This window comes from Vanessa tameamea, chromosome 17 (genome assembly GCF_037043105.1).
Source record: "Vanessa tameamea isolate UH-Manoa-2023 chromosome 17, ilVanTame1 primary haplotype, whole genome shotgun sequence".
Taxonomy (NCBI): domain Eukaryota; kingdom Metazoa; phylum Arthropoda; class Insecta; order Lepidoptera; family Nymphalidae; genus Vanessa; species Vanessa tameamea.
In genome coordinates this window covers 8,519,533-8,531,551 of record NC_087325.1, presented here as the reverse complement: position 1 = coordinate 8,531,551, position 12,019 = coordinate 8,519,533, and positions in this window count along the sequence as shown.

Below are 12,019 nucleotides of genomic sequence, written 5' to 3'. Positions count from 1 at the left end.
TGTAGAGTTGTGTTCACAAATATATGGAAATTATTACACTCTTATGAATAATATATATAAATATAATAAATAAATATTTCAGTTAAATTTAAAATATCGTTAATAGTTATCCTTGTCCCAGAGTATATAAATTGTACGTAATGATTAATGTATTTTTTTATGTGTACTAATGGCTCGGTTAGACGTGATTCTTAAATGAAGAATATGAAATCAAAATGTATTAAAATCAACAGAGGTATTCTGTAAGAATATACTCGAAACTCAGCCGAACACGAGTTTGAAATGTCAGTATGTGATATACGATTTTGACTATAATTATTATATAATTTATCGCCGTAAATCGGTTGTCAACATTTCACGCGTGAGATGCGAAGTGAAATCTAACAGAATCGCACTGCTGGGAAAATATTAAGTTTACACCATGAAGTTTTTAAGTGTGCTTAGTGAAAACATCTTGAGGAAACTTGTACTTGCCGGATGAAATTTTGTGACCCGTGTATCCACCAAATCGTATCGATGTTTGGTGGAAAAAGCTTGAAACCTCCTCCATTGAATATGTGTTTCCCAGGCCTTTAGTGTAGTTATTTGATATTGAATACGAGTTTAAATAGAATTAGCGTTTTTAGTTGTGATAAACGTAATAACTTATCAAAGTAATCTTTATTCAAGTGGGCTCATAAATGAACTTTGGAATCGCCGTGCCACAGTATTGAATAAAATGTAATAATACAATATTTTCAGAGTGTATATTCAACCAACACTGGCAAGAAACTCAGTAACAACTATTATAACTACTGAGTTTATGTCAATTAAATGTATTTAATTTTATTTACATATATATACAGCCTGAAAATCAACTAATATTAAATCGACGTTTATAATTAATCTTTGTTGACATGAGTTTTAAATTTATTAAAAGGCCAAGTTAAAAATAGCTGTGGAATCTTATTATAGAAATGAATACCGTGCTCCAGGAAGTATCGATTTTATGAAGTCGGAAATTAACGTAACGTGTAAGTTTACTTTTACTGCTTATGTTTATGCAATGATCAACAATTTTTCTTTTAATAAGTTTTATATTATTATGAATATACACAATATTATTGTAATACTAATATTGAAAGAAAACTCCTCGATAAGGAAATTATTGTATATTGTAATGTTCATACGTCACGTGAATGAAATTAAAATCAGTTTTTCTTAAGAAATTATTTTGTCATTTTTATGAAATCTTTAAAAATAAATGAAAATACCTATATTCTTGGATTTTTTTATCAACAGTCTATGTGTTCGAATTTGGTTAATGTTTAGGTAATTTTTTTATAAATTATTTTTGAAAAAAGGTACTGTTGGTTTATTGATTGGTATTGTTATATAGATATTAAAAAAAAAACAATGGTAAATACTTATATGAAAATATTCATAATAAAATGTATTAACTTATACTAATTTTATTTTTACACTTTTCCAATCCCTTGTGTTGATTTTTGAGCTACATTTTTCATCAGTGGACTTTTTACACTTAATTACTGTAAATATATGTCAACAAATATTCTTTTTTCAAGTAGGCACAAGCATAATCACTTTCGAATCGTCACGTAACGGGATTAAATTGAATGTATAACTAACAGAAACTCAGTAGTTATTCTTTTTCTCAAATGAAGGTAAATGAAGAAGATAACGATTTAAAAATTTGTAATGACTTTTAGTATAATGGATTTAGACAGATTTTGGAAAGTATCTGATCGAGTAGTTCCGAACAAACTAATGATTAGTTTAAATGTAATAAATAACAAAAATATATTTCAAGCTCCTATATTGTATCCTTCTCCTAATTAAATTAAAAAAAAAAACAATCTTGTCTTGTAATCGAAATCAAAATATACATTATTCGAGTAGGCTTTAACAAGCACTTTCGAATTGTCAATTTACGTCACTGGTTCGGAATTATTCTACCGAGAAACGACGGGAATATACTCAGTTGTTACTCTTCCCAGTATTTTTATTACAAAGTTATGTCAGACCACTTTACACTTTTGATTAAAAATATTTAAAAAAAAAATGATTGTCCAGTTTTTGCTATTATACACGCACACTAGTAAGGTGACGTTTGTGAGTGCCAAGCGTATTTGTACGCACACCATGATAATAAAATGGTCTCGTTTGTTAAGTTCGTTTGTAGTGCGATATTCAATACAGACATATAATAATTAATGTATAACTTTTGAATAGAATATTGGATTTTCATGATTCAACGAATCATGTGTGTATGTGTGTGCTTGTGTGTGTATTATAAAATTCAAAATGTTTAGTTCAATTTACATACTTGAAAAATATTATCATCTCGTAAATTTTTAACGATGTGTAATTAGCATAATGAACAGCTTGTCAAGCTAATTAAATTCGACTGAATATTTTATTTTATAACGAAATGATTTTACTAAGTTTGTGTAGTGTAGTGCAGTATTTATGCTTACATTGTTATATAAAAGTAAGTCAAGTGAAGTATTGTTGTTATCTGGGAGTCACTGACTCGGTAAACAATGTTCTGACCAAGACAGAGCTTAGATAAACCAGTTTTGGTTTGTTTTGATATATCTACGTGCATACTCGGAATATTTGTGCATAGACAATTTTAAAAATATACATATATTGAAATTTGTAGAATAGCGTTATTGTAATTTTTACTTTTGGAATACAATATTCTAAAAATAAAAATTTTTGTCACCACAAGTTCGGTATAAATTAGTCAATACAGTGTAACAAGATTCTGTGTACATATTTATTACATATTCTATTGTAAAGCATCTTTGAAATAAATACATGTCATAAAAACTAAAGTCATTAAAATAATAGAATACGGACAAAAGAACGGACAACGCGTCTTTTATTTTATAGATTTAATTGATTATTCAAATAAAATAATAATGTTTAGGCAAAACATTCAAAAAGTGTAAAATAAGAAACATTAGCTTACGGCATTTTTGTCGTAAATCCAGTGACGTCATTATTAAGTGGCCCCTTCATAATATATTTCACAATCATTTTTATATATCGTAGACGAGCAACTCAACTATCTGATAGTCACCTCAAGTACCAACTCACATATTCTCTAGAGACTGGCATGACATGACAAGTATAAGCAACTTCTTAAGACGTCACTGTGCCGTCTACCCCGGTATCTTAAAAGTTGTCCCTTGCGACTGCGAGTATTATTCTATCTAACTCAACTATGAAATCAGAAATCTAATTAAAAGGTTTTTCTGTTATGCACTTGAGTAACTAGTAACCTAACACTGCTTCCTATTCTCATAAAAATGTATAATTGTAATATATTTTGAGAAAATCAGTCGTCATATATATTAATTATGATTGTTGAATTATTGGAATAATTTTTAATTAAAAAAAAAGAAAAAGATATACAATATCATACTTCCTTTAATAAAATAAACATATTACTTGATATTATTATAATAAATTGTATGATGTATCGTAGTAAATAATATACGCGTCACGCTCACATGGAGAGCTGTAGCGGAGAGAAGGAACCTTGTCATATAACAGCTTTGTGCCGGCAAAGCGCAAGAGTTTTCCGCCTATTGTCGTCACGGCATATGAGTCCGCCTTGCCCCCAAGACGCGCCAGTATATATTTCACATCGATAACACATAATACATCTATATTATATTGAAAAGGAAAAATAAGGTTAATTAATACCTAAAGTCTGCAATTGATTGAAGGATATTTATAATAGAAGGATAAATTACAAATTACTTTATTATTTACATCTAAACCTTGTCGCTGCTTTTAATGAAATAATTATTTATTAAACATGATTATTTTTAAAATATATATTATTATATATATTATAATAATAATAATATATTTTATAATAATTATAATATTATTTTTAAAATATAGTAATAATTATAAAATATTTGTCATATTTATAATAGTTTCAGAAGTTAGCACTTTTTAAGTCAAGATCTCTACAAAGAATCTTTTGTTCATTACAAATTATATATTTACTCGGTGGTAGCGCTTTGAGCAAGCTGGGGGTGTGGGTAGTTACACTCAACAGATATTCTACCGCCAAACGTATACGATTTATGACGTATTAAAAAAACCACTTACTAGATTTCGTTCAAACCAAATTTCGGTGGAAGTTTGCATGGTAATGTACATCATATATTTTTTTTAGTTTAATCATTCTCTTATTTTCGAAGTTACGGGGGGGGAGGGAACACACATTTTACTACTTTGGAAGTGTCTCTCGCGCAAACTATTTAGTTAAGAAAAAAATGATATTAGAAACCTCCATAGTATTTTTGAAGACCTATCCATAGATACCCCAAACGTATGAGTTTGATGAAAAAAAGTTCTTGAGTTTCAGTTCTAAGTATGGGGAACCCCAAAATTTATTGTTTTTTTTTCTATTTTTGTGTCAAAATCTTAATACGGTTCACAGAATACATCTACTTACCAAGTTTCAACAGTATAGTTCTCATAGTTTCGGAAAAAGGTGCTGTGACATACGGACGGACAGACAGACAGACATGACATGACGAATCTATAAGGGTTCCGTTTTTTGCCATTTGGTTACGGAACCCTAAAAATCGTATCACTTATTTTGAGAATTGTGATTGTTAATTATGTTTGTTGTACTATTATTTGTAATATTTTGACGCACGTTATTATATAATAGGACATACGTTTCGAATTGCTTATATATCTACACAATGTATCTCTTATTGTACTTTTCTCGAAGATTTAAACAAGTCCATTAGGTAAATAATAATAATTAAAGAGCTATTAGCTATTAGGACTTGAAAATAGTTCCTTTAATCCTATTCCAATACCGAGAAAGTATAAAGCAAATAAAATAGTAAAAAATTCTTAGTAACTCAAAGCTTGAATGTTATATAAGTAGGTACGATATCAAAGAGCTATTTTAAAACGTATTCCAAGGATTATTGATTGCGGAATGATGCTATCCTGCGTAGTAACGAGCAATGTACATTTTAGTGAGAAAAACATTTACATTATTTACGTCGAGGAATATCATTTTAATTATTATTAAATGCTTGGAAACGCTTCATTATATAATGTAAAGCAGGAGCTACAATTATGCCTATCGCATTAGCACATAAGCAAAACCTTATCAAAATATACTTTATTCAAGTCGACTTTTTACAATTAGTTCTTAAACGTAATTTCACAAGACTAATTGAACGCGAAATAATTTAAAGAACCTCATTAGTGATTTTCTTGGTCTAAATGATATTATTATAAAAACCATTTCATTTTTATTTTCGTCTTAAATAGTGATGTTTTGGATTTCCGTCTCTACGTAAATTAACGGATCTCCAATATATACGTTACGATCTGCCCGACTCGTGTTCTCCTTACAAGACCTCTCAGGCTACACAAAGCCATCGATCGCGGTTGCTATCACAACACAACCTGCTAGAATAATCTATTAATAGAAATCAAAAGTAGGAATACAACAATAAAGTACAATACATGAACTAAAACGTAACTGTTATAAGTACAGTTAATCAATTCTTATAAGCATAATTAAGTAGTTTGTAACAAAAATAATTCAAAAATCAATATCTGTGCGAATTTATCGCTATATCTTCCTCGTAGATTTAAATAATAACGATTCAAAAATGCTTTATAGTAAAGTTTACTTGAATAAAATATATTTGATTTGATTCTATTGCAAATGCCTTTAAATGAAAATTGATTTTGGTTACAGTAGTCAGAGTAAATTCACATTAAAGGGGGCGAGTATAATTAACCTAACAAATCACCAAATTCAAAAGATGTTGTAAAAGAGTACCTGCTGAGTTTCTTGTCGGTTCTTCTCGGTAGAATCTACATTCCGAAACGGTGGTAGCTTTACTTAATATAGACGATTAAATGACGATTCAAAACTGCTTGTAAAAGCCTACTTGAGTAAAGTATATTTTGATTTTGATTTTGATCAAACATAAAATAACACAGATATGTAGCATCAGAAATCTCACCTTGGTATTGAATAATATTATCATTATATACTCACCGAAAATGTGTTGGTGCCCTATAAAGGTCATCTCTAGCACCGTGCGCGCTCATTGGTTAAATCAATTAGCGCGCAATTCCCCGGCTGATACAGTTCCGTCCTTCTTCGAGATATAACTCCCACAGGAAAGCGTTAAAATAAGTAAAATTATTCCTAGGTTATTAACTATAAATAATAAAATCCGATTCGGTGATCAAAGATTTTGATCTACATACTTATAATCATTACATAGCATAAATTATTTTCAATAGATAGATTGATTCAAGAGGAAGGTTTATATGCACTAATAGAGAAACATTGATAAAATTAATTTTAAAAGTTTCTAAGGTGATTTCGTAAATAAACACTTTATTTGCGCTTACATTGCAAACGCTGGCTGAACCCTACGAGATAGATTAAAAGAATGTACTACAGTATTGTACACCCAAAACCATTTTTTAACCTTTACTTTTTACGAGAAATAATGGCTTATTTTCGAAGCGATTTTAAGCAATACAACATTAATCCTTATTCCAATTAAGTAGCTTAAATTAATTATGGATTTAATATAGATCTGTATTTAATGCGTATCTAACTAGTTACATAAATAATCTATGTTACACAAGTATATCCATTGTAAGGAGAAGACTGAAAAACATACATTTCAAAAAGTACATTACCATAGATACGGATTTTATAGCGGAGTTCCATAAAAAATTACCACAGACAATACCATTTATACTTAAATGTATCGTTAGTTCGCGATGTGATTGAAACATACTAGTAAGGTCAAAGTCAAGTAATTTAAGCTCCAACTAACAATTATGAATATTAATTCAATAAGTCTGTCATACCAATGACACGTTCGTAAAATATAATACTGTATTTATCGTGCCGTCGAACTCATCACATACTCCTCATTTTTTACCTTTCTCATCACAAATAATAAATAATGTTCCTAGAGCATTAGCCATGAAATACATGATTAATGTGTATGTACGGTGGTGACCACTTAAATTACCGAACAATTAGCCAGCCTGCCTATATGCATATAGTATATAACCCAACTTATAGCTTTTACTGGTGAATTATTAAAATATGTTTGTACATGGGTTTCAAACTTGTCTGTAGCAAATTTTATTAAAATTGGTTGAATGTCGAAATTTAGCCGTGAGAATATTAAATAGCAAACAAAAAATTTGGTTACTTGTGGAAAAACGTAGTTATTCTAAATTCACAGACAGGCGGTTCAATATTATTTATATATAATATAATATATAATAAAATTGTACTAATTTAACACGAGTTTTATTGTGTTAACGGGCTTTTATTTTTGAATCACATTACAGAATATAAAATATATTTTATGTCTGTAATAACAATAGGTCACTCACTCATACTAGTCGTAAGAAAAAAGGTATTGACTTTTTGCAGTGGAAATTTCCGAAGTATTTGGTTACTGCCTCGACATTCATATAACTAGACTACTTTTAATATATATTTATATCTACTAGTTCTAGTTTTCCCGTATGAGAGGATGGTAATAGGTAGGTAGGATTCAAGATAGGATTAAAGGTAACCGATGTGTTATTCCAAGCTATTATCTATCTCTGTACCAAATTTCATACGTTCTGGCCTGATTGAGTATCAAGCGTCCATCCATGTAAACCTTCGCCTTTATGATTTTAGTATGATTAAATTTCAATTTAATAAAATAAGAAACATGAGAAATAATTCTGGGATCCAATGACATTCGCATGTCATTCGTTTCGCAAGGATTAATTTAAGGTCATTTTTTGTTTTTGGTGTTTATATAGAATCTTCATCTATGCTGAATGTATTTGTGACATTGTATTGTTTGGTAAAGATTAGTTCTATCATAATTAAAGTTGACAGAAAATAAGTTAATTATGACGATGCAAACGTGATAACGATGCATTCTTACCGATACATAATTGGTTAACAGCAAATAGTGTAACAATCATTGTATAAACACGAAAAGTAAAGGTAAACTTATAACACCAAGTTCCCGACTCTGCAAAGTCAATAAATCCTTCCTGGGCACGGTATTCGTTTCTATAATAGGATTATCCATTTGTTTTTAACTTTGTCTATTAATTTATTAAATCGCATATTTAAAAAAATAGGTAAGGTATAAAAAGGGGTGTAATCGGATAAGTCAAGATATCATCGCAAAAGAAATACATTTATTTTTATTTTCAAGATGGCGGATTGGAGATATTTGTTATTTGTGCCGAGCGCACCGGAATACCCATCATCAGTCATCACGGGAACGCTCCTACGGAAGTTTCCGGGGTAGAGAGTGGTTGTCCTAGTCCTGGCGACGCTTATGGAGGGGGAGAATGTTTTCGTCGTCTCCGCCGAGGTAATTTGGTTGGAGATCTGCGTGAAGTCGATGATGAACAGTGTGATATTTTTTATCTACATATATATGTAACATACTTATATATTTTTGCAAAATTTTATAATCATTTATATAAATCGTTTTTTTTTTCATTTATTATTCTTCAAAATGTAGCTTACAGGTTAAATAAAACCTTTTAATATTAATAAACATATTAAAACGTCAGATAAAATCGCACAATTCTTTTTCTGTCTATGTTTCTTCCATAAAAAGATTTATACACAGTAGATGTTGGTATTTTAAAAGCTAATTTACAGTGCAAAGTTACCAAGGATGCATTTATGATTGAAAACTCTGCAACCAACATAGTTTTTTGTTCTGCGAAATTTAAAATGTTAATTAATTATAAACAAGTATGTATAAGAGCCGAGATGGCCCAGTGGTTAGAACGCGTCATCTTAACCGATGATTTCGGGTTCAAACTCAGGCAAGCACCACTGAATTTCCATGTGCTTAATTTGTGTTTATAATTCATCTCGTGCTCGGCGGTGAAGGAAAACATCGTGAGGAAACCTGCATGTGTCTAATTTCAACAAAATTCTGCCACATTTTTATCCACCAACCCGCATTGGAGCAGCGTGGTGGAATATCCTCCAAACCTTCTCCTCAAAAAGAAGATTAGGACTTAGCCCAGCAGTGGGAACTTTACAGGCTGTTAATGCAAAAAAAAAAAAATGTATATGCACTTACAACTTTACGCATGCGTAACACTGACGTATGTCTACTAAAGGTTATATTTATACCTTACTTAAACCATAAAATCTAGTGTTTTGCAACTCAGTACTGACTAAAGATACACAAGGTAGACATTCTATGATAATTCATTTTCAATTTATGTTTAAAATTGTGTACATACTTTATATTTAAAATGCAGGCTTTTAGGTTATTTACTTAATAGTAGGGGTTTGTGTAAGTACGTTTAGGTGCCGACTACTCATATTCTACAGTCAAACCGCAATACTTAGTATTGTTGTGTTCCGGTGTGAAGGCTCAGTGAGCCAGTGTAACTACAGGCACTAGAGACTTAACATTTTAGTTAGTCTTACGTTGGCTGCGCATTGTAATGAATGGCTAATATTTCTTAAGGTACCAATGTTTGTGAGTAGAGGTGACCACTTAACATCAGGTGGCACATTTGACCGTTCGCCTAACTGTTTGGTAAAAGAAACAATCATTTGGATTATTTTTTACTTCACGAAAAGATATGCCATTTTTAATACAAAGTCTAAAAACTTTATTAAAATATTCAAACGACTCAACTACTATAATAATAATGATATTTATTTCTTTTGATTTATATAAAGAAAACTTATTATTCTGAAGAAAAAAAAATAGTAATTATATTTCCTATAAGTCCTATCATTCATATCATTGTAAATAATTAATACTCGAATGTCCTTTTCTTGCAAAGCGTATTGTATATACAGAGCAAATTATAACAAAACAACCGGAGCAGCAGTAGATATCTCTTATCATCAAAAGTCTTTGATGAGTCATAAGGCTTCCATAGGCAGTATAAGACTAAGTTTCCATTACTCTTTTTGATATTGCTGTCTCCTACGTGAAACCAGCGATTTCTGTGATTTCGACGGCCCATCGTTGTTGGATGTCTCGGGTTTCATAATCATAATATATTTTATTCGAGTAGCATCTGACATAGACTGTTACAATTTTACAGTATATGTTATATGTTACTCGAACTATTTTGCAAATTGAATTTAATCCTATAATACCACAAGTTCTGGATGAGACTCAGTGAGAAACTCAGTAGTTAATCTTTTCATTTGCTATCTTTATAATGTAAATCAAAATGGCTTTTTGACTGAATACTTTGTGCAAGCCCGTCTGGGTAGGTAACACCCACTCATCAGATATTCTACTGCCAAGCAGCAGTACTCAGTATTGTTGTGTTACGGTTTGAAGGGTGAGTGAGCCAGTGTAACTACAGGCACAAGGGACATAATATCTTAGTTCCCGAGGTTGGTGGCGCATTGATGATGTAAGGAATGGTTAATATTTATTATAACGCCATTGTCTATGGGCGGTAGTGACCACTTACCATCAGGTGACCTATTTTGCGGTCCGCCTACCGATATCATAAAAAAAAATATATAGAAACGAACATGTCCAAGGTGAAATGCATTAGGCAATTATGATATGATATGATATGTGATATTCTGAAAACTTGGTACCGTAATTATCTTTACTCCTTCTGATTGGACAAAATTTTCTCTTGTCTATTAAAACAATCAATATTTTACTCTCCATTCCATCATTTGACTCTATTCAGATAGTTCTACAAACTTTGGTATTTACAGGTCAAATCGTGCAATTGAATTTTAAAGCAGTTCCAATGAACCGTTTTAAGTTGAAATTTTGTCCACGCTTTTGTACCTTTTGATAATACAATTATTATTAAGTATGCTCATTTTCTATTAGTATTAATATGCATATGCTTGAATATAATGTATTTTGATTTTGTAACGCAATCAACGGCGTAATCTTTATTAGTAGTTTTTATGACATGATTATTTTTATCACATGTCGGAAATATTCCTGTAGTGTTTTATTGCTTGTTATGGCTTTGTGTGTCGCATTTAGAAATACATGAAATCTATAGAAGTTCGTATTGAATTCATGACAAGATTATTAATTTAAATAAATAATATGTTTGTACATTTTATACGAAACATAGATTCTATCAGTTTTTTTCTTTTGTCCGCTGTAATTAATATTTTGTCTTTATGTACCCGACTACCTGTTATGATTTTTGTATTTTCATATAATTCCTATCAGATACCTATATACATGGTACGACTTCATTGTTCTTTTTGGTAGATCATAAGACAGGAGGTCCTGATGTTCTAGGTTCAAATTATTTTTTTGATTAGCTTACATAGAATCTTAATACTCAAAAGATAGAAAAGAAAAGCAAGTAATCAGTCATGTCGGATCTCATTGAATTATAAGATTGATGTGTTTGCGAACTAACCTGTGATATATGTCCTGCGCAGTTGCTGACCTCCCATAAAAATGTTCCTCATTTCCGATTTTAGAGAGAGAGAGGAATAAGACATCCCCTAACATCAGTTTATCTGGATATTATTACCCATTATACAATAAAGTGTTAAATAAATATGCAATTATGTTCCATTGGAGTTTGCTCTTTTGAGCTGTACGAGCACGATTATTTGGTGTTAGCTTAATTGAAATTAACAATAGGAGAACTTTGTGAACGTGAGTGCAGAATCGAATGCAATCATTCCTTGCATTTTTGATTAACAGCAATCAAACTATTTTCCATGAAATAAATTAAATTTAATGTTAAAAGTACTTATGAAACTTACTATTTCTTGAAAATGAAAAGGCATTCTTTTTTGTTTTCGTAAATAATTTAGTATTAAGTTTAAAACTAAATCAGATAAAAAGTGTTTCATACTAATAATCTTAATAACTATGTCAAGATTTGTATTCACATTTCATAGACACATATGTTTAAATTTTATTCGACGCCTAAAATGTTTTATTTTCCTTTACCGCCAATGTTC